The 26,098-nt window shown below is 44.2% G+C and overlaps 1 long non-coding RNA gene across 1 annotated transcript; it reads left to right on the top strand.

Annotated features, from left to right (window-relative positions):
* The first annotated feature begins 13,231 nt into the window (after positions 1-13,231).
* On the top strand, positions 13,232-18,415 carry LOC134935333 (uncharacterized). The gene is made up of 2 exons (XR_010180062.1): positions 13,232-13,317; positions 18,055-18,415. It is a non-coding gene; the product is annotated as an uncharacterized LOC134935333 (long non-coding RNA).
* Positions 18,416-26,098: the final 7,683 nt, after the last annotated feature.

The following is a 26,098-nucleotide window of genomic DNA, read 5'->3' as shown; positions in this document are numbered from 1 at the left end:
ATAGTGGTCGACCTAATGACTGTTGACCTAAGTGTGGTCGTTCTAATGACCGTATCCCCTTCTTAACGTGCAGGGAGGCTAGATGTAAGTGTACAAGTATCTCACATATGTACATCTCATCACTTATCTCAGAATGTCTTCCAGCTCGCCTCCTTCGATCTGTACAAAATCACAGTTACAGGACGTTTTCAGGGAGCAACCACTTAGTGGAATGCCATCCCTTGCACAATAATACTTTCCTCTAGTTCTCCAAACCTTCAAGCATTACCTGAAAGCTCTCCTTTTACTGCCATTTTATCAAATCACCCACATAACCTATACTGTATAAGCTTCCTATCTAATTATATTCAATCTGCACAGTCCCCATATAACTTTACATATGTTCTCTTTCTACACACACACACATCCCACTGACTCCAGGCCTGTAAATACTAACCCCATCAGTCCAGACAAAGCAGAGAACAGCACTCATTTGTAAGCAGAGGCATGTAGGAAGATATATTTAATGAAGAGCAGGGATCACAATATCATGGCAAGTGTCCAGCAGCTGTTTCAACTACCCACTGGTAGCTTTCTTATACTAAGTATGATTTATATGATATATTATACTCATGGGTCAAAAAAACGGGACAGTCTCTTCCCAGTACTTGCCACTACATCCTTGCATAAAATTCTGCAATTGAATTTTTATATAGCCAGATATCTCTGTAGTCTGTTGCAGTAGAAATTGCTGTGAAGATGGTAGCATATTATGATTTAAGCGACTTTGGGCTTGATAGTAGGAGCCAGAGAGATGGGTCCACATGAAATTTGGATTTTTACTTGCAACAAAGTCAAGTGTATATATGTACTTTGACTACACAACATCTGAGACGACATCCAGTGTGCAACACCGCTGTGTCTGATTGAAAAACTCTGGATGATCGTGGACAGCATTATCTGGCATGCATTGTAACACACAACCAGTGTGGCCCTTTCCCCTCACTAGATGTAGGGGAACCATAAGGACTCTGCTTATCCATTAAGTTACTGCCTTAGACCAACTGTCAACCGTCTCTGTCTCAGGGGTCTATTTACTAAGCCTTGGATGGAGATAAAGTGGATGGAGATAAAGTACCAGCCAATCGGCTCCTGTCATTTTTGAAACCAAGCCTGTGACATGGCAGTTAGGAGCTGATTGGCTGCTACCTTATCTCCGTCCACTTTATCTCCATCCAAGGCTTAGTAAATAGACCCCTCAGTGCTATAGCTCCTCTTTGGTTGACATGGAAACCTCCAGACCCCCCACAGCAAACCGTAGAATGGACTCTTAAGCTGGCTACCCACTAGACAATATGTCGCCCGATCCCACCTGATTGGAGCTGCATATCGGGTACATTTTGGATAGTGTGTACTCATGATATGAACCCTGCGTGGGTCGCTAGCCACATCCTCCATCGGCCCTGCAGTATCATGCACTTGCTGCATGCCCTGTCCCATTGGCGATGATGTCGGGCGTACCCAGCTTTACCTAAATAAAAGTATTTTTTCCTGGGCCCTGTAATACAGAATTAACAATGACATGTATACTGTATATAATTATTATTTGCAACACTAAAATCCATTTCTTTTACATGTAACAAAGATAACCACTGCTATTCAGTTGTACAGTGTTCTCTGCTGCAAATCAATTCTTTAAAAAACTGCTATAAACATTCAATATTGCACATATCTCCCTCTGTCTCCCTTACAATTTTATACTGATATTGTATAAACATGGCTGAAAAATTAGTCAACTCCTAGAAGGGAGGTACAATAATGTAGGCATTACATTGTGAATGCCATTGACAATATGACTGTATACCATGTGATGTGATACATGTTTAGTATAAGGAATATATTATGAATCATATTTTCTCACATACAACTTTTCATCTTTACGGAATATATAATAATATATTCAGTTTCAGTTTACATAGTAATATGTCAGACCTGAGACTGAGCAGCTACAGTATTTCTGAATATTGATTAAATCAAGGAAAATAGTAATTATCTGGTCAATTACAAACCTTTCTGCATAGAATCCATTAGTACTGCAGATTGATAGATTAAAGCATTGACTTGATTTCCTCTCGCTTATGTTAAACTATTGGCTTTATATTTAGTCATGTAGATCAATTTTCCTTATTGTTTTCCCATGCATACTATTACTTCAGACCCAAGGTGTGTAAACTAAGGACAAGAGACGGGATGTAGTCAAGGTACTGGCAATCGGAATCTTGACACGCAGCCAAAATGCAGACGCCAGAACTCCAACACCAGCCGAAATGCAAAAGATGGAATCCCGACAACCGGCAATCCATTTGTAAGTGTCCATCCCCTTGTACTGTTAGCCCTCGGGGAAGGGGGAGGGTGGTTAGGTTAGGCACTCCGGGGAGATTTAGGCTACGTGGGGAGTTAGGGTTAGGCTGCGGGAAGTGGGAATACGGTTAGGAGGGTATTGGGGAGGGTAAGTATACTTACTTACCCCTTGTTGGGATTCTCTCCATCGGGATGCTGTGGTCGGTATTCTGACTGCCTGCATCCTGACCACCGTTAACGTGTATCACATCCCAAAAGACACAGGTTAAACCTTCCGGACCACATTCCAATTTTTTTTCCGGCTACCACAACCACAGTTATTAATAGACTGATGCAGTTTCATGATCCTCGGTGGAACAGAGCAGAGACAACAGTAATGACTCCCATCCAAAACACATAGCTTGCTGCCTTTTGCTCTATAGCATCAGAATGTGGCCTTTCTCTGTTACCAAGGAGGGGCGCAGTTGTAAGTCCCTGTTCACATGTGCCACTTCTGACCCCCCCAGTGATCCCTCCCTTTCCTCCCACCACTGTCCACCCTGTGTTGCTCAGTACTGGCTGGCACTGTTGGAATGTGTGTGTACTGTTGGCCGTGGATGCCATGAAACAGCAACCAGCCTAGTACTTAACTAGTGGGGTGGTTTATTGAACTAGCAATGTAAAGATATAACCATACTAACAGTTATGCTTATACACAGACATGTAGCATGGATAATACTCTGTACAGTGGTTCTCTGGTGGTTTGCAGGGTGTCTCCTGGAGATTAGTGTAAGATGTCCTTCAATTTGTGGAGCTCTAACACAGTGACAAGATGGCACTGTGCATACTTAGTAGAGGGTTCGGTGGCCATCTTGGTTAGGGATTGAAGCCTTCCTGTAAGAACTAATATAGAGTATGTGCAGTAATGGTGTCCAACTTCAACAGGCACTTCTGTTCTTTAACCTGCTTCCCTCATTTGTGAGGCAAGCCCATTCCCTCCACTCACTGTGCATATGTATCACCCCACTGTGTGTTTATGTCTCATCTTTATGTGGGTCTGTCCTTTCTTTCCAACCCCTCCATGTGTCTACCTTTACCCTACTATTGTATCAGTCTACCCCCCCCCCCCCCCCCCCAAATCCTGCCACCATTATCCCTACCAAACACTCTTCCCCTTTGCCACTCACAGCACACATTATGTAAAGTGGACTTTATGCAAATCACCACAGATCTCTGGAGAGCTGCAGAATTGTGTCTTTACACACTGCAATCACGCTGATTGCTCAATAATTGCTGTAGAGTTACTTCATGTATTACAAACAGTTCCTGTATGACAAACAGTGTGCATCTACACTTTTCCCTCTTGCCTTCCACAGTTTCCTGCTGCTACCTTCTGCATAGCCTGCCCTCTTCACCCCTTTCCTTCTTCTTCCTCAACTGCTGACACAGTTGTATTACTTTAATCTGTGATCAGAAGTGACATGGACAAGCCTGAGGATGGAGGGTAAGCACAGTAATTCTATTATAATACTTTTCCCCAATAGAGCCAAAAAGTCTTACCTTAAGTGGAAACCCAACGATGGAAGTAATATTTATAGCTTTCTTCAGTGATAAAATCTGCATGGTCATAAACACCTTGCACACTTGTTGCCCACACCCATGAGCTAGTTAGAGGTAGTGTCAGACAGGTGGTGCTCTAGATAACTAGGCACCTCATACCACCTACTGTATACCAGTGTTTCCTAATTCCAAACCCATAACCCAGGAGCTAAAAAAAAAACCCACAGAAAGTCCCGCATTGTGGTTTTTTTTGCTATAAAATGAGAAAACAACAACGTTCTACTATACGCCACCTTTATACAGTCACACCTATATTCAGAAGTACAAAAAAATAAAACCATAGCCTTCCAGGTGAATAAAAGTTTTTATTGATCAGTACAGTGAGCATAATACAGAATATAGAAAAAATGAATTAATCATAAGACACACGATACCATACCTATACTTATTTGTGAACCTTAAAGTTCCTGGCCATTTCTAAAGGCTTTTCAATAAGTATCAATAATACTGTAACTATTCACCTTAGAATGTAAGTAATAATCATTGTATATAGAGATGAGCGGGTTCGGTTCGCCTCAGATCTTTCCGCCTTGTTCGGTTAACCCGTACGCGGGCGAACGTCATCATCCCGCTGTCGGATTCTCGCGAGATTCGTATTCTATATAAAGAACCGCGCGTCGCCGCCATTTTCACTCGTGCATTGGAGATTGAACGGAGAGGACGTGGCTACGTTCTCTGCCTGAAGAGCTCCATATCTGTGCTCAGTGTGCTGCAAATATCTGTGCTCAGTGTGCTGCAAATATCTGTGCTCAGTGTGCTGCAAATATCTGCGTTCTCTGCCTGAAAAGCTCCATATCTGTGCTCAGTGTGCTGCAAATATCTCTGCTCAGTGTGCTGCAAATATCTGCGTTCTCTGCCTAAAAAGCTCCATATCTGTGCTCAGTGTGCTGCAAATATCTCTGCTCAGTGTGCTGCATTTTGGTGACCAACAGTATATAGTTGTACAGTACAGTAGGCCATTGCTGTATCTTGCAGCTCTGTGTCACTGCAAGTATCCATTCCATATCTGTGCTGCATTTTTGTGAGCAGTATATATAGTAGTACAGTGCAGCATTTTGGTGACCAACAGTATATAGTTGTACAGTACAGTAGGCCATTGCTGTATCTTGCAGCTCCGTGTCACTGCAAGTATCCATTCCATATCTGTGCTGCATTTTTGTGAGCAGTATATATAGTAGTACAGTTCAGCATTTGGTGACCAACAGCATATAGTTGTACAGTACAGTAGGCCATTGCTGTATCTTGCAGCTCCGTGTCACTGCAAGTATCCATTCCATATCTGTGCTGCATTTTTGTGAGCAGTATATATAGTAGTACAGTGCAGCATTTGGGTGACCAACAGTATATAGTTGTACAGTACAGTACAGTACAGTATTGATATAATAATTAGTGATGAGCGGATTCGGTTTTACTTGGTTTTACTCGGTTCTCAAAACCGAATCTTATTGGCTATCCAAAACACGTGACATCAGTGAGCCAATAAGATTCGGTTTTGAGAACCGAGTAAAACCGAGTAAAACCGAATCCGCTCATCACTAATAATAATATTACTGGCATATAATTCCACACATTAAAAAATGGAGAACAAAAATGTGGAGGGTGAAATAGGGAAAGATCAAGATCCACTTCCACCTAGTGCTGAAGCTGCTGCCACTAGTCATGGCAGAGACAATTCAATGACATCAACGTTGTCCGCCAAGGCCGATGCCCAATGTCATAGTAGAGAGCATGTAAAATCCAAAAACACAAAAGTTCAGTAAAATGACCCAAAAATCTAAATTAAAAGCGTCTGAGGAGAAGCGTAAACTTGCCAATATGCCATTTACGACACAGAGTGTCAAGGAACGGCTGAGGTCCTGGCCTATGTTCATGGCTAGTGGTTCAGCTTCACATGAGGATGGAAGCACTCATCCTCCTGCTAGAAAACTGAAAAGAGTTAAGATGGCAAAAGCACAGCAAAGAACTGTGCGTTCTTCTAAATCACAAATCCCCAAGGAGAGTCCAATTGTGTTGGTTGCGATGCCTGACCTTCCCAACACTGGACGGGAAGAGGTGGCTCCTGGAAGGAGCACCCACAGTCCAGTTCCTGATAGTCAAATTGAAGATGTCACTGTTGAAGTACACCAGGATGAGGATATGGGTGTTGCTGGCGCTGAGGAGGAAATTGACAAGGAGGATTCTGATGGAGAGGTGGTCTGTTTAAGTCAGGCACCCGGAGAGACACCTGTTGTCCATGGGATGAATATGGCCATTGACATGCCTGGTCAAATTACAAAAAAAATCACCTCTTCGGTGTGGAATTATTTTAACAGAAATGCGGACAACAGGTGTCAAGCCGTGTGTTGCCTTTGTCAAGCAGTAATAAGTAGGGGTAAGGACGTTAACCACCTGGAACATCCTCCCTTATATGTCACCTGGAGCGCATTCATCAGAAGTCATTGACAAGTTCAAAAACTTTGGATGACAGCGGAAGCAGTCCACTGACAACTAAATCCCTTCCTCTTGTACCCAAGCTCCTGCAAGCCACCCCACCAACTCCATCAGTGTCAATTTCCTCCTTAGACAGGAAAGCCAATAGTCCTGCAGGCCATGTCACTGGCAAGTCTGACGAGTCCTCTCCTGACTGGGATTCCTCCGATGGATCCTTGAGTGTAACGTCTACTGCTGCTGGCGCTGTTGTTGTTGCTGCTGGGAGTCGATCATCATCCCAGAGGGGAAGTCGGAAGACCACTTGTACTACTTCCAGTAAGCAATTGACTGTCCAACAGTCCTTTGCGAGGAAGATGAAATATCACAGCAGTTGCAAAGCGGATAACTCAGGCCTTGGCAGCTGTGTTTGTGTTAGACATGCATCCAGTATCCGGCGTTAGTTCACAGGGACTTCTTGAGGTAGTGTGTCCCCGGTACCAAATACCATCTAGGTTCCACTTCTCTAGGCAGGCGATACCGAGAATGTACACAGACGTCAGAAAAAGAGTCACCAGTGTCCTAAAAAATGCAGTTGTACCCAATGTCCACTTAATCACGGACATGCGGACAAGTGGAGCAGGGCAGGGTCAGGACTATATGACTGTGACAGCCCACTGGGTAGATGTATGGACTCCCGCCGCAAGAACAGCAGCGGCGGCACCAGTAGCAGCATCCCGCAAATGCCAACTCGTTCCTAGGCAGGCTACGCTTTGTATCACCACTTTCCATAAGAGGCACACAGCTGACAACCTCTTACGGAAACTGAGGAACATCATCACAGAATGGCTTACCCCATATGGACTCTCCTGGTTATGTGTGACATCGGACAACGCCACCAATATTGTGCGTGCATTCATAGGCAGATCCTGGGGGGGGGCACCCGGGCCCATGCCCCCCTGTCATTTCTGACTTTTTTTTTTTAAAGGAGAACAGCAGCAGCAGCAGCAGCACTACTGCTATTTCCGTCAGTCAGATTTGATAAAAGAGCTGTCAGGCACTAGGACCCACTGTGGCTCTAACTGCAAGTCCGTGTGGTAACCAATGGGGAGGCTGGAGCTGCAGCTCCAGCCTCCCCCTGCTCACACCGCGACCTACCTCCCCCACTGCCAACCAGCCAGAGTCCAGCCCAGACGCGGGGTTCTAATGCCAGCATCGAGTAAGACTGTTACTTATGATGGCACAGAAGGCTTCATCAGCCTTCACTGCACCGCACAGTTTCCCAGCACTTCCTCCTCCACTTCCTTTACCACCATGCTAGGTGCAGTCAAACAGCCTCAGCTTTAAGAAGGCGGCCCATGTGATTGTGACAGGGCTGTCCTGCAGATGTTTTATGATGCTTAAAGGAGATCCAGCTGGCTGCTTCTGCTGATCAAAGATGGGCAGTTCGAGTCTCAGTGCAGTGCCCAAAACAAGGTATCCTGCACCTGCCACCACCAACTAAAAACTATAATAATTATGTTGTGCTGGGGTGCCTTCCAGGCTCCCATAACTAATGGACAGGTGACTAACATTTACAGGCTATTGCCAATGTTTTCATCAGGGTGAAACATTGGCAATGAACCAGGATGCGCTCCTACAGCCAATCATTACCCTGTGATACCACACCCCTTATCTGGGAGCATGCGAGTCTTAGGTGCATGTAAATATAACTATTACGGTTCCCCTATCATGGTGCCCCCCCTTTCATTTTCTTCTGGATCTGCCCCTGCGTTCATTACATGTGGGCAAATTTCAGCACGTCCCATGTTTTGCACATACATTGAATTTGGTGGTGCAGAATTTTTTAAAAAACGACAGGGGCGTGCAAGAGATGCTGTCGGTGGCCCGAAGAATTGACGGCCACTTTCGGTATTCAGCCACCGCGTGCCGAAGACTGGTGCACCAGCAAACACTCCTGAACCTGCCCTGCCATCATCTGAAGCAAGAGGTGGTAACGAGGTGGAATTCAACCCTCTATATGCTTCAGAGGATGGAGGAGCAGCAAAAGGCCATTCAAGCCTATACATCTCCCTATGATATAGGCAAAGGAGGGGGAATGCACCTCACTCAAGCACAGTGGAGAATGATTTCAACGTTGTGCAAGGTTCTGCAACCCTTTGAGCATGCCACACGTGAAGTCAGTTCAGACACTGCCAGCCTGAGTCAGGTCATTCCCCGCATCAGGCTTTTGCAGAAGCAGCTGGAGAGATTGAAGGAGGAGCTAAAACCGAGCGATTCCGCTAGGCATGTGGGACATGTGGATGAAGCCCGTCATTCGCTAAACCAGGATTCACGGGTGGTCAATCTGTTGAAATCAGAGCACTACATTTTGGCCACCATGCTCGATCCTAGGTTTAAAGTCTATGTTGTATCTCTCTTTCCAGCAGACACAAGTCTGCAGAGGTTCAAAGACCTGCTGGTGAGACACTTGTCAAGTCAAGCGGAACGTGACCCGTCAACAGCTCCTCCTTCACATTCTCCTGCAAATGGGGCTGCAAGGAAAAGGCTAAGAATTCCGAGCCTACCCGCTGGCGGGGATGCAGGGCAGTCTGGAGCGAGTGCTGACATCTGGTCCGGACTGAAGGACCTGCCAACGATTACTGACATGTCATCTACTGTCACTACATGTGATTCTGTCACCATTGAAAGAATGGTGGAGGATTATATTAGTGACAGCATTCATGTAGGCATGTCAGACAGTCCGTACGTATACTAGCAGGAAAAAGAGGCAATTTGGAGGTCCTTGTACAAACTGGCTTTATTTTACCTAGGTTTCCCCCCCTCCAGTGTGTACTCTGAAAGAGTGTTTAGTGCAGCCGGTCACCTTGTCAGCGATCGGCGTAGGAGGTTACTTCCACAAAATGTGGAGATGATGTTCATCAAAATGAATTATAATACATTCCTCCGTGGAGACATTTACCAGCAATTGCCTCCAGAAAGTACACAGGGACCTGAGACAACATAAGGGTGGGTGGGAGGGCCCACGGACAATTTCTTGCACCTCTTTTTTTATTATTTATCTTGGCATCATGTGCTGTTTGGGGCCTTTTTTTTATATATATATCTGCCATCCTGTCTGACACTGCAGTGCCACTCCTAGATGGGCCAGGTATTTGTGCCGCCCACTTGGGTCGCTTAGCTTAGTCATCCAGCGACCTCGGTGCAAATTTTAAGACTAAAAATAATATTGTGAGGTGTGAGGTGTTCAGAATAGACTGGAAATGAGTGGAAATTATGGTTATTGAGGTTAATAATACTATAGGATCAAAATTACCCCCAAATTCTATGATTTAAGCTGTTTTTGAGGGGTTTTTGAAAAAAAAAACACCCAAATCCAAAACACACCCGAATCCAACAAAAAATTTTCAGGGAGGTTTTGCCAAAACGTGTCCGAATCCAAAACACGGTCGCAGAACTGAATCCAAAACCAAAACACAAAACCCAAAAATTTCCGGTGCACATCTCTAAATATAATTGTCAGCTTTGTATAATGCAATTATGTTACTACAGCATGTAATAATAATAATAATAATAATCAATCATCATCATAATAATAATAATAATAATAATAATAATAATTATTATTATTATTATTATTAAATAGTAATGTAACTACAAAATAATAAATTTTACATGATATATAAATATAATTAGCAGTAAAATATAAATGTGTAGATAGTGAGGGCTTTTGAACAGAAATAAGTGATCATGAAGACAGAGGTCTAACATTCTGCTCAGGATAATGGATTTAAAGATCAGAGAAGGTCTTTTAAGGACAAAGGCCCTCATTCCGAGTTGTTCGCTCGCTAGCTGCTTTTAGCAGCAGTGCACACGCTAAGCCGCCGCCCTCTTGGAGTGTATCTTAGCTTAGCAGAATTGCGAACGAAAGATTCGCAGAATTGCGAATAGAAATTTCTTAGCAGTTTCTGAGTAGCTCCAGACTTACTCAGCCATTGCGATCAGTTCAGTCAGTTTCGTTCCTGGTTTGATGTCACAAACACACCCAGCGTTCGCCCAGACACTCCCCCGTTTCTTCAGACACTCCCGCGTTTTTCCCAGAAATGCCAGCGTTTTTTCGCCCAGAAAACACCCACTTCCTGTCAATCACACTACGATCACCAGAACGATGAAAAATCCTCGTTATGCCGTGAGTAAAATACCTAACTTCTGTGTAAAATAACTAACCGCATGTGCTCTGCGAACCTTGCGCATGCAATATAGTGAAAATCGGCAAGAGCGAACAACTCGGAATGACCACCAAAGGGAGGCAAAAGGTAGAAAGGAAAATGCATAGTCAAATCAGAGGCAAAAATTCCATGTTGATTTTTTGGGGGGGGGGGGAGAGAAATAAACATATTGATATGTTGAATTTATATCCAACATTTGTTTTTTTCATTAAAAATACAAAAGTGAAAATATCATGTAGTCATGCCCCAATGATGACTAGTATTTGTACAGAACAGTGGTGGTCATTCCGAGTTGTTCGCTCGTTGACGATTTTCGCTGTGCTGCGATTTGTTGCTAAATGCGCATGCACATGGTACGCAGAGCGCATGCGCTAAGTTATATTACACAAAACTTAGTAGATTTGCTGGTGTTCGTGCGGCGCTTTTAAGTCGCACTGCTGATCGGTGAATGATTGACAGGAAAGGGGCGTTTCTGGGTGGTAACTGAGCGTTTTCTAGGAGTGTGCTAAAAAACGCAGGCGTGTCAAGGAAAAACGCAAGAGTGTCTGGAGAAACGGGGGAATGGCTGGCCGAACGCAGGGCGTGTTTGTGATGTCAAACTAGGAACTAAACGGACCGAGCTGATCGCAATCTAGGAGTAGGTCTGGAGCTACTCAGAAGCTGCAAGAAAATATTTAGTAGCAGTTCTGCTAATCTTTCGTTCGCTATTCTGCTATGCTAAGATACACTCCCAGAGGGCGGCGGCCTAGCGTGTGCAATGCTGCTAAAAGCAGCTAGCGAGCGAACAACTCGGAATGAGGGTCAGTATACATTATCCAGTATTTACAAGTTTTACATGTATTCCTTTCAAGACTTAATGGGGCCCACACACAGTGCGATTATCGCATGCAATTTGATCTATTAAGTTCAATCGCGTCTAGTTCAAATCGCACCATGTTTAGTTTCCCTTGCGATGCAATGCACGATCCCGCCAAGTCCATATCGCAAGGGAAACTAGTATGTGCAGGCAGGTATTTTTAAACTAGAATCCATCCCATATAGTTCAAATTGCATGCTGTGGAAGCATTCCCCAAAACCCGGGGAGGTCAGGTCATCAATGTTGTCTTTAGTATCTTGGGGTTACCATTGCTGTCTGTAGTATATGGGGGTCACCGATGTTGTTTATAGTATATGGGGGTCACCAGTGTTGTGATGGAGGCACCACCATCTGTATTGCCTCAGGGCACCTGAGTGGCTGCGTCCTGCGCTGCTCTTCATAGGAGGAGTACATGGGCGCTCAGTATCAGGGGGCGCTGCTACTTCCAGGCTGCCTAGATAATGAAGAGATAAAAGGCTTTTGTTGTTGCCTCTCTCTCTCTCTCTCTACTGCTATAGCTGGTGTCATATGTGATGTATGTGTGTAAGTACTGTGTATACAGTGTGTATACAGTGCCGGATCTAGACCTTGTGGCGCCCAGGGTGAAAATATAGGGGTGTGGCTTCATGAAGAAGGGGCGTGGTCAGTTATGCCCCCTGTAGCTGTGCCCTCAGTAGTTGTGTCCCGAGTACTGTGCCCCCTGTAGCTGTGCCCACAGTAGTATTGCCCCCATTACAGTGCCCCCTGTAGAGTTGTGCCCCTTGTAGAGTTGTGCCACCAGTAGTATTGCCCCCAGTACTGTGCCCTCTGTAGAGTTGTGCCACCTAGTTGCGCAGCTTACAAAAAAAATAAAAAATAAAAAATTAATACTCATAATCCCCACTCCTGCTTCCTGACCGCTCCTGCCCTCCGTCTCCGGCTGCCGGCACCGCTCCTCGGATCTATGGGAGACATGATGACGTCTCTCCCATAGCACAGCATAGACACTAGAGGTCAATTATGACCTCTAGCGTCTATTTGATGCTCCCACAATGCAGTGCGGTGCACGATGACTTCATCGCGCACCGCACAGCACCGCATCTACACAGCACCGGGCGGCACCAGTAGCGGATCTTGCCACGGCGGCAGTGCCCTCCGGAAGGCAGCGCCCCGGGCAAAAATCCTGCTTGTCCGTAGCAAGATCCGCCACTGTGTATATATATATATATATATATTTATATATATACACTGCATATATATATATATATATATATATATATATATATATATATATACACACTGTATATATATATATATATTAAATTTTTTAAAGGTCTAAAAAGTAAAATCTATTCCTAATTTTGTTTATCAAAAAAGTAGACACCCACAAATATTGTAAACCAGCCCACTATTTTAATTTACATATTGCAGTGTAGTCAAAATCTGGTGTAGTTCAAATAGCATGTACAGTAGCTCAAATAGCACCGTGTGTAGAGTCCAAATTGCATACTATAAAGTACCAATCACATAGCACACACTGTAAAGCTCAAATCTCACCTAGCACAAATAGCACTGTGTGTGGGCACCTTAACTAATTTGTTTTCAAGTGTGCTGTCATGCATCATGTTATATATAAAAAATAAATAAATACAGGTATCGAATCTGTTATCCAGATAATAAAAAATGTTTGCTTCTGCTCAGTAATTCTATCATACACAGACATATCATCATATTAGGAGCCAGGGGCGGAACTGCCGGAGACCATAGAGTCTTTTGCTGCCGGGCTCCAACACTGAAGGGGGCACTTACTCCATTGTTCCCCGGCAGTTACATGCCCTTCCAACTGTAACAGACACAGGAGCTGCCGAGTGGAGGGCAGCGTCAGCGGAGGCAGTGTGTATAGCGCAGGTACCAGTTACAGACTTTCATGACCCAGCATGGCTTTCCTGCCCCCACACTGCTAGCTGCAGCACTGCCAGCGGTGGGAAACAGCGGCTCAGCCTCCTTCTCACACCGCTGCATAGCTGCCCGCTTGCATGCTCCGCCCCCTCCTGGCTCCCAGTCTCTACTGCTTCTGTGACCCAGTGATCCCGGAAACAAAAGAATAAAAGCGCGGGGAGTGGAGATATGGGAAGCGGATGAGTGTCCTGTACAGTAGGTACTGCAACAGAGTGTCAAGTAACTCCCCAGAACACCCAATGCTGTCACCGCTCACAGGGTCTTTGTCTCCCCTCTCCCCTGACCCTGTCACCCCTGCCCTGTCCCTGTCACCTCTGTGCTGGCCTTGTCTTCTCTCAGCTGACCCTTCTGTTCTGTCCCTGGGGTAAATTTACTAAGATGGGAGTTCTATTTAAGATGGGATGTTGCTCATAGCAACCAATCAGATTCTACTTCTCATTTATCTAGCACCATCTAGAAGATAATACCTGAAATCTGATTGGTTGCTATGGGCAACATCCCATCTTAAATAGAACTCCCATCTTAGTAAATTTACCCCCCTGTCTCCTCTGTCCTGTCCCTGTCACCCCTGTCCTGAACCTGTCACCTCTGTGCTGGCCCTGTCTTCCCTCTCTCCTCTCACTGTCACTCCTGTCCTGTCCCTGTCCTATCTCTCAGCTGACCCTTCTGTTCTGTCCCTGTCCCTATCATCCCTGTCCTGTGCCATCCCTGCCACCTGTGTGCTGGCTCTGTCTCCCCTCTCTCCTGTCCCTGTCACCCTCTGTGCTGCTGGCCCTGTCATCTCTCTCTGCTGACCCTTCCGTTCTGTGCAGTCCCTGTCACCCCTGTCCCAGTCATGACCCTGTAAACTCTGTCCTAGCCCTGTTAATCATCTCTTCTACACCTTCAGTTCTGTCCTGGTACCTCTGTCTTGGTTCTGCCCATGTCACCCCTGTCCTATCCATGTCCCCTCTGTCCTGGCGCTGTCACTCATATCTTGGTCCTATTTCTATTCTTCCCCACTGTACTGTCCCTGTCATCTCTGTATTGGCCCTGTCCCCTCTGTCCTGTCCCTGACACCCTTCTCTCCTGTCCCCTCTATTCTGTCCTGGTCCTGTCACCCATCTCTCCTGCTCCTCTGTTCTGGCCCTGTCACCTCTGTCCTGTGCCTGTCCCTTTTGTCTTAGTCTGTCCTGGCCGCACTAGACTGTCCCTTTCATTTCAGTACTGGCCGTATTACCTCTGTCCTGGTACTTTTTTTTTCGAGGGGTGGGGGCACCAAACTCTTACTTGCCACCGGGCGAGGGGGAAGACCTTACGCCACTGTTAGGAGCACTGTATGGGAAAGTGTAGGCAGTGTAGGAAAATATGGGGGCTTCTAAGTATTATTTGGAGGTTTCAGAATATGCATTTCAAATTACAATACATACAGTACACCCTCAGCCACAAACATTCCAAACAAAAGAATTCATACGGATCTGTTTTTATTCACTGGTTTCTTAATACATCAACAGCTGCACACAAGTCAAGCTGATTTAACAAGATCAAAAAGTGAGGAATAAATAACAATCTTCTGTGGCCTTTCCTTAGTGGAGACATCACATACAATTCAATATTTAATGGATGCCAATATAAATGATAGTATAAATGTGATTGCAAATATCATCCCAAGTGAAATGGGATGATGGTTGATAGTATGTAATAAAAGTAGCAGTGTAAGAATAATGAGGCAGATGTATTAACCTGGAGAAGACATAAGGAAGTGATAAACTAGTAATAAGCGCAAAGTGATAAACACACCAGCCAATCAGCTCCTAACTGTCAATTTACATATTGGAGCTGATTGGCTGGTGTGTTTATCACCTTGCGCTTATCACTGCTTAGCACTCTGTCCCAGAATGTATTGGATGCACACTTGCAACAATGTACTATAATTTCATAAACATATTAAAATGAAAAGTGGCAAGAACATAACATTTATGGTAGGTGATTAAAGTCAATTGCCAAAGAGAATGCAAGTCACTCTTAAACATGCAGCAATATTGTAGATGGCACAATATTAAAAATAATCATTTTAAAGCTTGTCGGTCATATTAAAAATAGTATAGGCAAGATTAGTGAAAGATTAGTGAACACATGTTTAAGGAATAGATTGTAGTTACCCATCGGGGCAGATGCAATTAGCAGAGGGCTGAAGCTCAGCCCTGAAGTATTCAATTAAGTGCTGTATTACCATGCATTACACCCCAGGTGCTGCGAGTAACAATCCACATTAAAAGCACCTGCAATAGCAGCTATAGGGGTCAGGTGCCAACACTAGACTGGAGCTGGAAGACCAGAGGCAACCATATTCTGTGGGAATAGGATAGGCTGTAGTAAAGAAGTAGATTTGGACAAAGTACTTAGAGGATTGAAGGCTGTGGGAAAGTCTGTTAAGGCAGGGTAGGAAGTGACATGCATTTACCAGACAGTAGGAGAGGCTGAGGTTGGAGGTTGATCAGTGAAAGTGAATCTTGTGATGAAATCAAGGCTGTATGAAGATGATGAGTTGGTGAGAACTTTGTAGGTGAGTGTGAGAAGCTTGAACTGGATTTTAGAGGAAATGGGGATCTAAAAAGACTAGTCACATTGTGGCCTGGGATGAATTGTATAGTGGAAAGATAGAGGTGAAGGCAAGATAGGATGTTGCAGTAGTCAAATTGGGGCAGATGTATTAACCTTGAGAAGGCATAAAGAAGTGATAAACCAGTGATAAGTGCAAGGTGATAAACGCACCAGCCAATCAGCTCCAGTATGTACATTGACAGTTAGGAGCTGACTGGCTGGTGCGTTTATCACATTGCACTTATCACTGGTTTATCACTTCCTTATGCCTTCTCCAGGCTTAATACATCTGCCCCAAAGGGAGATAGTGAGCAATTGGGGGGGGGGGGGGGTGTCTATTTACTAAGCCTTGGATGGAGATAAAGTCGCTGGAGATAAAGTACCAGCCAATCAGTTAGGAGACGATTGGCTGGTGCTTTATCTCCAGCGACTTTATCTCCATCCAAGGCTTAGTAAATAGACCCCTGGATGAGGGTTTTGGTAAGCAATGGGCATAGTTTGGCAGTGTTTAGAAGAAGAGGCAACAAAACCGTAAAAGGGACTATATGGATATATGTAGTGAAAATGAGGGATAAGTCCAGGATGATACCAAGGCAACAGGATTGAGTAACAGGGCAGAGATTGATGCTGTCAACTGTGAGTGAGACAAAAGGAGGAGTATTGACACTAGGAATGGGTAAATTCTGTTTTGAACACGTTGGACTTTAAGTAGTGTTGGGACATTCAGGTGAAGATGGCAAGAAGACAATTAGAACCGGGGAGGTTGATTTGTGTGTAGTTCACATGCATCACAAAATGTTATATACAGTATACAGTAGTATATTGCTGTATAGATTTTCTTTTCTTCTCTCCTGTTACAGATGTGGTGCATGTGGGCATAACTTTTTTGATGGAGTCAAAACCCAATTATATTACTCCTCATAACAATAACATTGTGTTTGTGCATTTCATGGAATTGCTTTGGATTAGTAAGCATATAAATATTGCTTTACAAGGAATTATTGTGGTATGGATCAAATTTCATGGATGTTATGACAGTGACAATGGGACAGAAAATACTGGTGGTTTGGAAGTGTGTGGTCTGTTAATCAATTTTAAATAAATGTGAATTGGGGCCAGTTGATTCGCAACTACAATTGATAGGAACTAACTACTTCTGTAATTCTATAACTATTATTGAGTTACTGTACTTTGGTATCTACTTAGTTTTTTAATCAATTGCTGTGGTGTTATAAAAAGTGAAGAGAAAAACTTGATACAATAAGCTGGGAAAGAGATTCTAGTTAAAGATTCTTGGCTATTGAATTTTCACTGAACTGTCTTCCCCTCAGCAGAGTAGCGGAGGCAACTATTATTTCCCTGGTTCTCCTCCACTTCTGTAGAGCAGCAAAAATTGTCCATCTGTAAACTCCTTGCGTATGGTTTCTAATTGGTCCACACAGTCATACCTACACAGACTAAAGAAATGAGGGTGTCCCTTCATGCAGCTCCCATTGCTCCACTATGCCACTGGAGCAAGTAAACAGGAAAACGTAACTAGTAACCAGGAATGCTGCCTTATGGTAGTCTTGTCTTAATAATACTGGGTAGTTTCCAAATAATTAGCAATAAGCAGATTATATATTGTCAGCATTTCAAGTAATCAAGCCAACATAAATAGTGTGACATGCCACTACCTAATTATACAGTACTACATGACATGATTAGTAGACATTTATCCTCTGCAAATAGGAAAGAATCATTAATGATCCATCTTAACAGAATGTCTTTGTGTGCAGTGTTGTCGAAGTTATTATTAGTGCATGCAAATTTATTAACCAATCTTTGATAACACACAAATTATATCTCATCAATAGACTATTGATATCCTGAAAATCTATAAATATTATATTTGATTATACTTCAAATCAAAATACCATGCAGACTGAGTGAACATATGTTTTGTAATGTGTACTTTAATTCATAGACATAATAAATCAACAGACTCCTCATGGGCAAAACACTGCAAAGACCTGATTAGAACACCTAAGATAATAGCAGCAGTACAATGGAAATACAATATTATCACAACATGATTATTTGTTTTTGTTTTTGACTCTGTAGACTAACTTTCGGAAATGTTCTCTCTAAGACCATACTAAATGAAGCGTAAAGACATAAATAAGATGTCAAGAATAATAGAGATAATGTGTGAAAGGATTGTTAGAGAGTATTACATGCTCTTTCTAAATTAGTTACAACTGAACATTGATGTATATGGAATACAAAATGGGATACGCCACTGGAATGTCGGCACAATAGCAAGCAAACAAATTCTTCTCAGACTGGTGTGCATTTAAATTAATTTGCTGGAGGAGAGGCTGAAGGCATCAGACAGTGAACACAAGGAAGAAAGGGTTTTGGAGAATGCACGTTACATGCCCAGCAATGGAACACTATTAAATAATACATAAAGGGACAAAAATGTATGATTAATTTATGAACGATAAAATTCAATAGAAATAAAATTTTGTTTAAGTCTTCACAAACTAACTATTAACTCTTACCGCAGTTATCAGATCACATTATGCTAATCTGTTTGTACAAATGTTTATATTAATGCTTACTTATTTGTAACTACTTATTAAATGTGATTTGAGCAATTCAAATATACTGCCTGTATATCTGTATATACAAGTGCAGTATATAGAGGCATGCTTATATTTGAAAAAAACACACCTGTACTGTATGTCAAGGATTGAAAATGTGAGCAACCTGCACATTATGTACAGGTACTATACAGTTGGAGGGTTCCATGTAGGGATGCTGTACGTTCTTGCCCACTGCCTCTCAGGCTTTTAAAAAGGAAACTAGCACATGCTGACTGCACAAAAGCCATAAGTAAGATCTTTTCAATTATATAGAAAGACAGTTTGGGGGTGAACTTTTGGGGCGTGGGGCTCATTGGATTGCTCTAGCTGGGCCACTTTGGGCCATCACCACTTTACATTTATTTTAACACCTATATCACCCTGTGTTTGTTTTTTATTTATGTAGCATTTTCCACACATCTTTTACACTTGTAACACTGATCAGCTAACCTCACTTTCTAACACTGCTGTCCTCTTTTTAACACTCAACTGCCTCTTTCATTTGCTTAACACTGATCTCTCACTTCTATCCCTTTATCTGTGTGATGCCCCTGGGGTGATTTGGGGGCTCTGCGCCCCAGAGGCGAACCCCCATTATGTTAGGTACCTGTCCAACGAAGTCACCGTGAATAAGGTGGGCAGGCTCATCTACTGCCCAGTATATGCCAAGAACCTCTTATATGATGGTTGTTTTTATCTTAATGGTGTATGGTGCACCTGCACCCTATATTGTAATACTAAGTCCCAGCAAGGTAGGACATCTCATTATAAGAAGCTAGGCTGTGCAGCCCAGGCCACCTCTCCACAATACATCTGTACTGTATGTCAGGGATGGAAAATGTGAGCAACCTGCACATTATGTACAGGTACTGTTCAGTTAGAGGGTTCCATGTAGGCAGGCCTGCCATCAAGGGGGTGCTGCAGGCACAGATGTCCCGGGCCCTGCCTCTCTGACAGGAGGAGAGGGCCGGGCTGCTCATGCCGCCGTCCGCGCCACGATGCTCCGCCCACTTTTCATTACCTAGTGCTCGCACTGTCAAAGGAGGGGGGAGAGGATGCTGCAAGCTTCTATTGTAAACGTCCCTCCCAAAATTTCTGCCGCCTCAGAGGAGACAGTTATTAAAGATACTAGAGGAGGCTCCTCTAATATCTTTACTAACTGTCTCCTCTGAGGTGGCGGCCATTTTGGCAGAGACTTTTCATTAGAAGCTTGCAGTGCCCTCTCCCCTCTCCTTTGACAGTGCCAGATCTCGTCATGAAAAGGGGGCGGAGCTACAAGAAACGGGGGGGAGCGGAGCTACACGGGACCAGGCTGCTACAGCTCCAGCCAGCCTGTGATAGGTAACTTGTGTGCGTGTGTATGTATGTATGTATTTATGTGTATGTATATTTATTTTGTATGGTGTATATATAATTTTATATTTTAAGGGGGGCGGCTGCCTATTTTGCGAGTCCCGGGCCCCAGAATCTCTGATGGTGGCCCTGCATGTAGGGATGTTGTACGTTCTGGATTTCCTAGGAATGTACTGTTTTTTTGAGGTGCATCCTGGCATCCCAAAAACAGTTATCAAGATGCCCAATTGTCTGGGATTCAGAGGGTGGAGTTTACAAACCAGCTTGCTTGCAGGCAACCATAGACACACTGGCACTCTGGCGCCAACTGCAAGCTAATTGGAGCTTGCAGACCAGCAGCCAATCAGAAGCCGCCACAGTGGTGGCTCCTGATTGACTGCCGGCCATGATCTTTGATTGGCTTAAAAATGCAGCTGGAACTGTCTAACCATGGCTGCCTGGCTGTATCCAGTGGTGGATCCTGAACCCTGTGGCTTCACCGAGCACGCCAGGAATAATGGCCAGTGGAAAGAGGCAGGTCAGTGAGAGAATGGAGGGGGTTGGGGGATTTGTCATGGGCTCCACAATTTCTGATGGCAGCCCTGCCTCACTACCTGCCCTTTCACCCATATGCATCCCCTTTGGCCACTCTCACTTTCACCTTCTCCCCATTTGTCTACATTGTGCCCCATCCCTCACTTTTTGCTAATGCACAGTTACATAAGGTCAGATCAGGGCCTGCTGTACCATTAGGCAGCTGCCTATGGCACCAGGGGTGTGGGGCAGCCCTGAGTATGATTAGCACAAAATGAAGGATACCTCTGAAAGCTGCATCCATGTTACACTTAATGCAGATGGCAGAAGTTGAACTTCTAAGATGCTACATACACATTTTCACCTGAGGGGTTGGAAAGTGGCTACTGGTGTGTAGTTTGGTGGAGGGGCAGCAGGCTGAAGTTTTGCCTAGGGTGTTGAGAAACCTTGCACCAGCCCTGGCTGAGATGCACAGGCTGTGTGTGTGTGTGTGTGTGTGTGTGTGTGTGTGTGTGTGTGTGTGTGTGTAAAATCTCACAACAGCCGAAGCCTCCTCTCTAGCAATGCTGTGAGCAGCATAAATGGGTGATAGGCAGCCAGTCACCCCAAACAGGGGGGTGGTAGATGAGTTTGGGGAGATTACAGTAGCACAACAACACTGGGAAAGAGGAGGGCACACTGGGGATCATTCAGATCTGATCGCTCGGCAGCGATTCTTGCAATCCTGCGATCAGATAGTAGCCACCTACAGTGTTTTTCGCTGTGCAAGTGTGCGATAGCATGTGTAGCAGAACTACACAAACTGATTTTGTGCAGTCTCTGCGCAGCCCAGGACTTACTCTTCCAGTGCGATGAGAGCAGGCTGATCGGGGCCGGAGCTGACGTCAGATACAATCCCTGAAAACTAGAGATGAGCGGGTTCGGTTCGTCGAGATCTGAACCCCCTTGAACTTCACGTGGTTTACACGGGTCCGAGGCAGCCTCGGTTCTTCCCGCCTTACACGCAAAACCCGAATGGGGGAAAACGTCATCATCCCGCTGTCGGATTCTCGCGAGATTCGGATTCCATGTAAAGAGCCACGTGTCGCCGCCATTTTCACTCATGCATTGTCGAGATAGCAAGAGGACGTGGCTATGTTCTCTGCCTAAATAGCCCAATATCAGCTTAATTTGAGCTCAATATTTGTGCTCAGTATCAGTGCTGCATTGTGGTGACCAGTATATATATATAGTAGTACAGTACAGTACAGTAGACCATTGCTGTATTTTGCCCGTGTCCGTTCTATTATCCAGAACAGTGCTCAGTATCTGTGCTCATTATTATCATTGCTGCATTGTGGTGACCACTGACCAGTATATAGTAGTACAGTACAGTAGTCCATTGCTGTATTTTGCTGCTCCGTGTGAGTTCTATTATCCAGAACAGTGCTCAGCATCTGTGCTCATTATTATCATTGCTGCATTGTGGTGACCACTGACCAGTATATAGTAGTACAGTACAGTAGTCCAGTGCTGTATTTTGCTGCCCAGTGTCAGTTCTATTATCCTGAACAGTGCTCAGTATCTGTGCTCATTATTATTATTGCTGCATTGTGGTGACCACTGACCAGTATATAGTAGTACAGTACAGTAGTCCATTGCTGTATTTTGCTGCTCCGTGTCAGTTCTATTATCCTGAACAGTGCTCAGTATCTGTGCTCATTATTATCATTGCTGCATTGTAGTGCCACTGACCAGTATATAGTAGTACAGTACAGTAGTCCATTACTGTATTTTTCTGCTCCGTGTCAGTTCTATTATCTAGAACAGTGCTCAGTATCTGTGCTCATTATCATTGCTTCATTGTGGTGACCACTGACCAGTATATAGTAGTACAGTACAATAGTCCATTACTGTATTTTGCTGCTCCGTGTCAGTTCTATTATCCAGAACAGTGCTCAGTATCTGTGCTCATTATTATTATTATTATTATTGCTGCATTGTGGTGACCACTGAAAAGTATATAGTAGTACAGTACAGTAGTCCATTGCTGTATTTTGCTGCTCCGTGTCAGTTCTGTTATCCAGAACAGTGCTCAGTATCTCTGCTCATTATTATCATTGCTGCATTGTGGTGACCACTGACCAGTATATAGTAGTACAGTACGGTAGTCCATTACTGTATTTTTCTGCTCCGTGTCAGTTCTATTATCTAGAACAGTGCTCAGTATCTGTGCTCATTATCACTGCTTCATTGTGGTGACCACTGACCAGTATATAGTAGTACAGTACAGGAGTCCAGTGCTGTATTTTGCTGCCCAGTGTCAGTTCTATTATCCTGAACAGTGCTCAGTATCTGTGCTCATTATTATAATTGCTGCATTGTGGTGACCACTGACCAGTATATAGTAGTACAGTACAGTAGACAATTACTGTATTTTGCTGCTCCGTGTCAGTTCTATTATTAGAACAGTGCTCAGTATCTGTGCTCATTATCATTGCTGCATTGTGGTGACCACTGACCAGTATATAGTAGTGCAGTACAGTAGTCCATTGCTGTATTTTGCTGCTCCATGTCAGTTCTATTATCCAGTACAGTGCTCAGTATACGTGCTCATTATTATCATTGCTGCATTGTGGTGACCACTGACCAGTATATAGTAGTACAGTACAGTAGTCCATTGCTGTACTTTGCTGCTCCATGTCAGTTCTATTATCCAGAACAGTACTCAGTATCTGTGCTCATTATATCATTGCTGCATTGTGTCACGATCCGGGTATCTGGACGCCATTTCTTACCCATCAGATGCCTCCTAAGGCTGGCTCAGCGCTCCAGGACCGGATCCCATCTGTTATCCTGATGTGTACATTCCTGTATCCTCTCCTGTCTCTCTGAGACGCTGTCACAGTAACACCATATTACATCTGGCGTGGCGTCTCCCGCGGCCTCCGCCGCCGTCCCTGAGCTTCTGCATGCAGAGTGTCAGAGTGGCGATTACGTCAGCCGCGGCCTCCGCTGTGTCCGCGTGGTTGGATGTGCACTTGTCAGCCTGGCGTCTCCTGTCTCCAGTGGCCGGCGCCGCCATTACTGTTTTCATTACCACATGGATTACAAACCAAACTTCCCTCCAAGTGTCTGCATGGGCGCAGCCATCTTGGATTCTGTCAGCTGATCATTTCCTCCAATCTGTTGTCAGTATTGTTAATCTGCATAATTGCCTAGCCAATCCCTTCCTTGCTGCAGGTATAAATACACTGTGCCTGAGCAAGGAAGGCGTCAGTGCTTTGGTTGTCAAACCTAGTTCCTGTTTGTCTCTCTCCTGTGATTGTCTTCCAGGTTCCAGCTCCTGTCTCAAGACTTCCACCATAGAGACCCGCACCAGCATTCCACCTGCGGTGTAGCCTGACTCTCCAATCCATTGTGGATTCATCTGTTTCCAGCTACAACATTACCTGCTTCCAGCTCAGCTTTCAGCAGAGTACAGCTTCCCTTAAAGGGCCGGTGTCCTTTCTACACTTTACCACTCTCCACCGGTATTATTATTTCTCCGCTCTCAAGTTCTACATTTCAGTTCATATTTCATCGCTCCCAAGTTCATTTATTATTTAACTGGTTCCAGCCAGTATCCACTCCGTGCTAACAACAGTCTGGTTCCAGCCAGTATCCACAGCAGCTGTTTTATCTTCAGCAACCCAGCTTTTCCTGGAACACCAGCTGGCACAATCCTGGGTTATCTCCATTGCTACAGTCGGGCCTGGTAAGGACTTTCCATCTAGAAGATCATAAGAACTATCTCACACTACCAGTGCCTTGTGGCTCCTGCCATCCTGTAGTACCCAGGAACTGTATTTATTATTTGCTGACTTTTACGTTTTCTTTTACTGCTGCTGTGTTGCGGAGTTGTCATAATAAACATCATTGACTTTTATCCAAGTTGTCGTGGTCACGCCTTCGGGCAGTTATTATTCATGTTACTTACATGTCCAGGGGTCTGATAAAACCTCCCAGGTTCCGGTACATCTCAGCCCCTACAACTGAGGCTGCCTCCCGTCAGCTCAGGCCCTCAGTTGTGACACATTGTGGTGACCACTGACCAGTATATAGCAGTACAGTACAGTAGTCCATTGCTGTATTTTGCTGCTCCGTGTCAGTTCTATTATCCTGAACAGTGCTCAGTATATGTGCTCATTATTATCATTGCTGCATTGTAGTGCCACTGACCAGTATATAGTAGTACAGTACAGTAGTCCATTACTGTATTTTGCTGCTCCGTGTCAGTTCTATTATCCAGAATAGTGCTCAGTATCTGTGCTCATTATCATTGCTGCATTGTGGTGACCACTGACCAGTGTATAGTAGTACAGTACAGTAGTCCAGTGCTGTATTTTGCTGCCCAGTGTCAGTTCTATTATCCTGAACAGTGCTCAGTATCTGTGCTCATTATTATAATTGCTGCATTGTGGTGACCACTGACCAGTATATAGTAGTACAGTTCAGTAGTCCAGTGCTGTATTTTGCTGCCTAGTGTCAGTTCTAATAACCTGAACATTGCTCAGTATCTGTGCTCATTATAATCATCGCTGCATTTTGGTGACCACTGACCAGTATATATAGTAGTACAGAACAGTAGTCCATTGCTGTATTTTGCTGCTCTGTGTCAGTTCTATTATCCTGAACAGTGCTCAGTATCTGTGCTCATTATTATCATTGCTGCATTGTGGTTCCACTGACCAGTATATAGTAGTACTGTACAGTAGTCCATTACTGTATTTTGCTGCTCCATGTCAGTTCTATTATCCAGAACAGTGCTCAGTATCTGTGTTCATTATCATTGCTGCATTGTGGTGACCACTGACCAGTATATAGTAGTACAGTACAGTAGTCCATTGCTGTATTTTGCTGCCCTGTGTCAGTTCTATTATCCTGAACAGTGCTCAGTATCTGTGCTCATTATTATCATTGCTGCATTGTGGTGACCACTGACCAGTATATAGTAGTACAGTACAGTAGTCCAGTGCTGTATTTTGCTGTCCAGTGTCAGTTCTAATAACCTGAACACTACTCAGTATCTGTGCTCATTATTATCATTGCTGCATTTTGGTGACCACTGACCAGTATATATAGTAGTACAGTACAGTACAGTAGTCTATTGCTGTATTTTGCTGCCCAGTGTCAGTTCTATTATCCTGAACAGTGCTCAATATCTGTGCTCAGTATCACTTCTGCATTGTGGTGACTAAAAGTCCAGTGTCTTGTGCTGCATCTTGCTGCTGTAGGGTGCTGTGGTAGTGTCCTGTCACTGTGCATAGGTCATCATCATTCCAGTCACAGTGGTATCTGGTATCTATCTAGTGGTATCTAATTCCTGACATTACTGCCGTCTAATTCCAGATATATTACTGGCATATAATGCCACACATTAAAAAATGGAGAACAAAAATGTGGAGGGTAAAATAGGGAAAGATCAAGATCCACTTCCACCTAGTGCTGAAGCTGCTGCCACTAGTCATGGCAGAGATGATGAAATGCCATCAACGTTGTCTGCCAAGGCCGATGCCCAATGTCATAGTAGAGCATGTAAATTCCAAAAAACAAAAGATCAGTAAAATGACCCAAAAATCTAAATTAAAAGCGTCTGAAGAGAAGCATAAACTTGCCAATATGCCATTTAC

This window comes from Pseudophryne corroboree, chromosome 6, assembly GCF_028390025.1.
Source record: "Pseudophryne corroboree isolate aPseCor3 chromosome 6, aPseCor3.hap2, whole genome shotgun sequence".
Taxonomy (NCBI): domain Eukaryota; kingdom Metazoa; phylum Chordata; class Amphibia; order Anura; family Myobatrachidae; genus Pseudophryne; species Pseudophryne corroboree.
The sequence above is the reverse complement of the archived record's forward strand: the minus strand, read 5'-3'. Positions and strand labels throughout refer to the sequence as shown.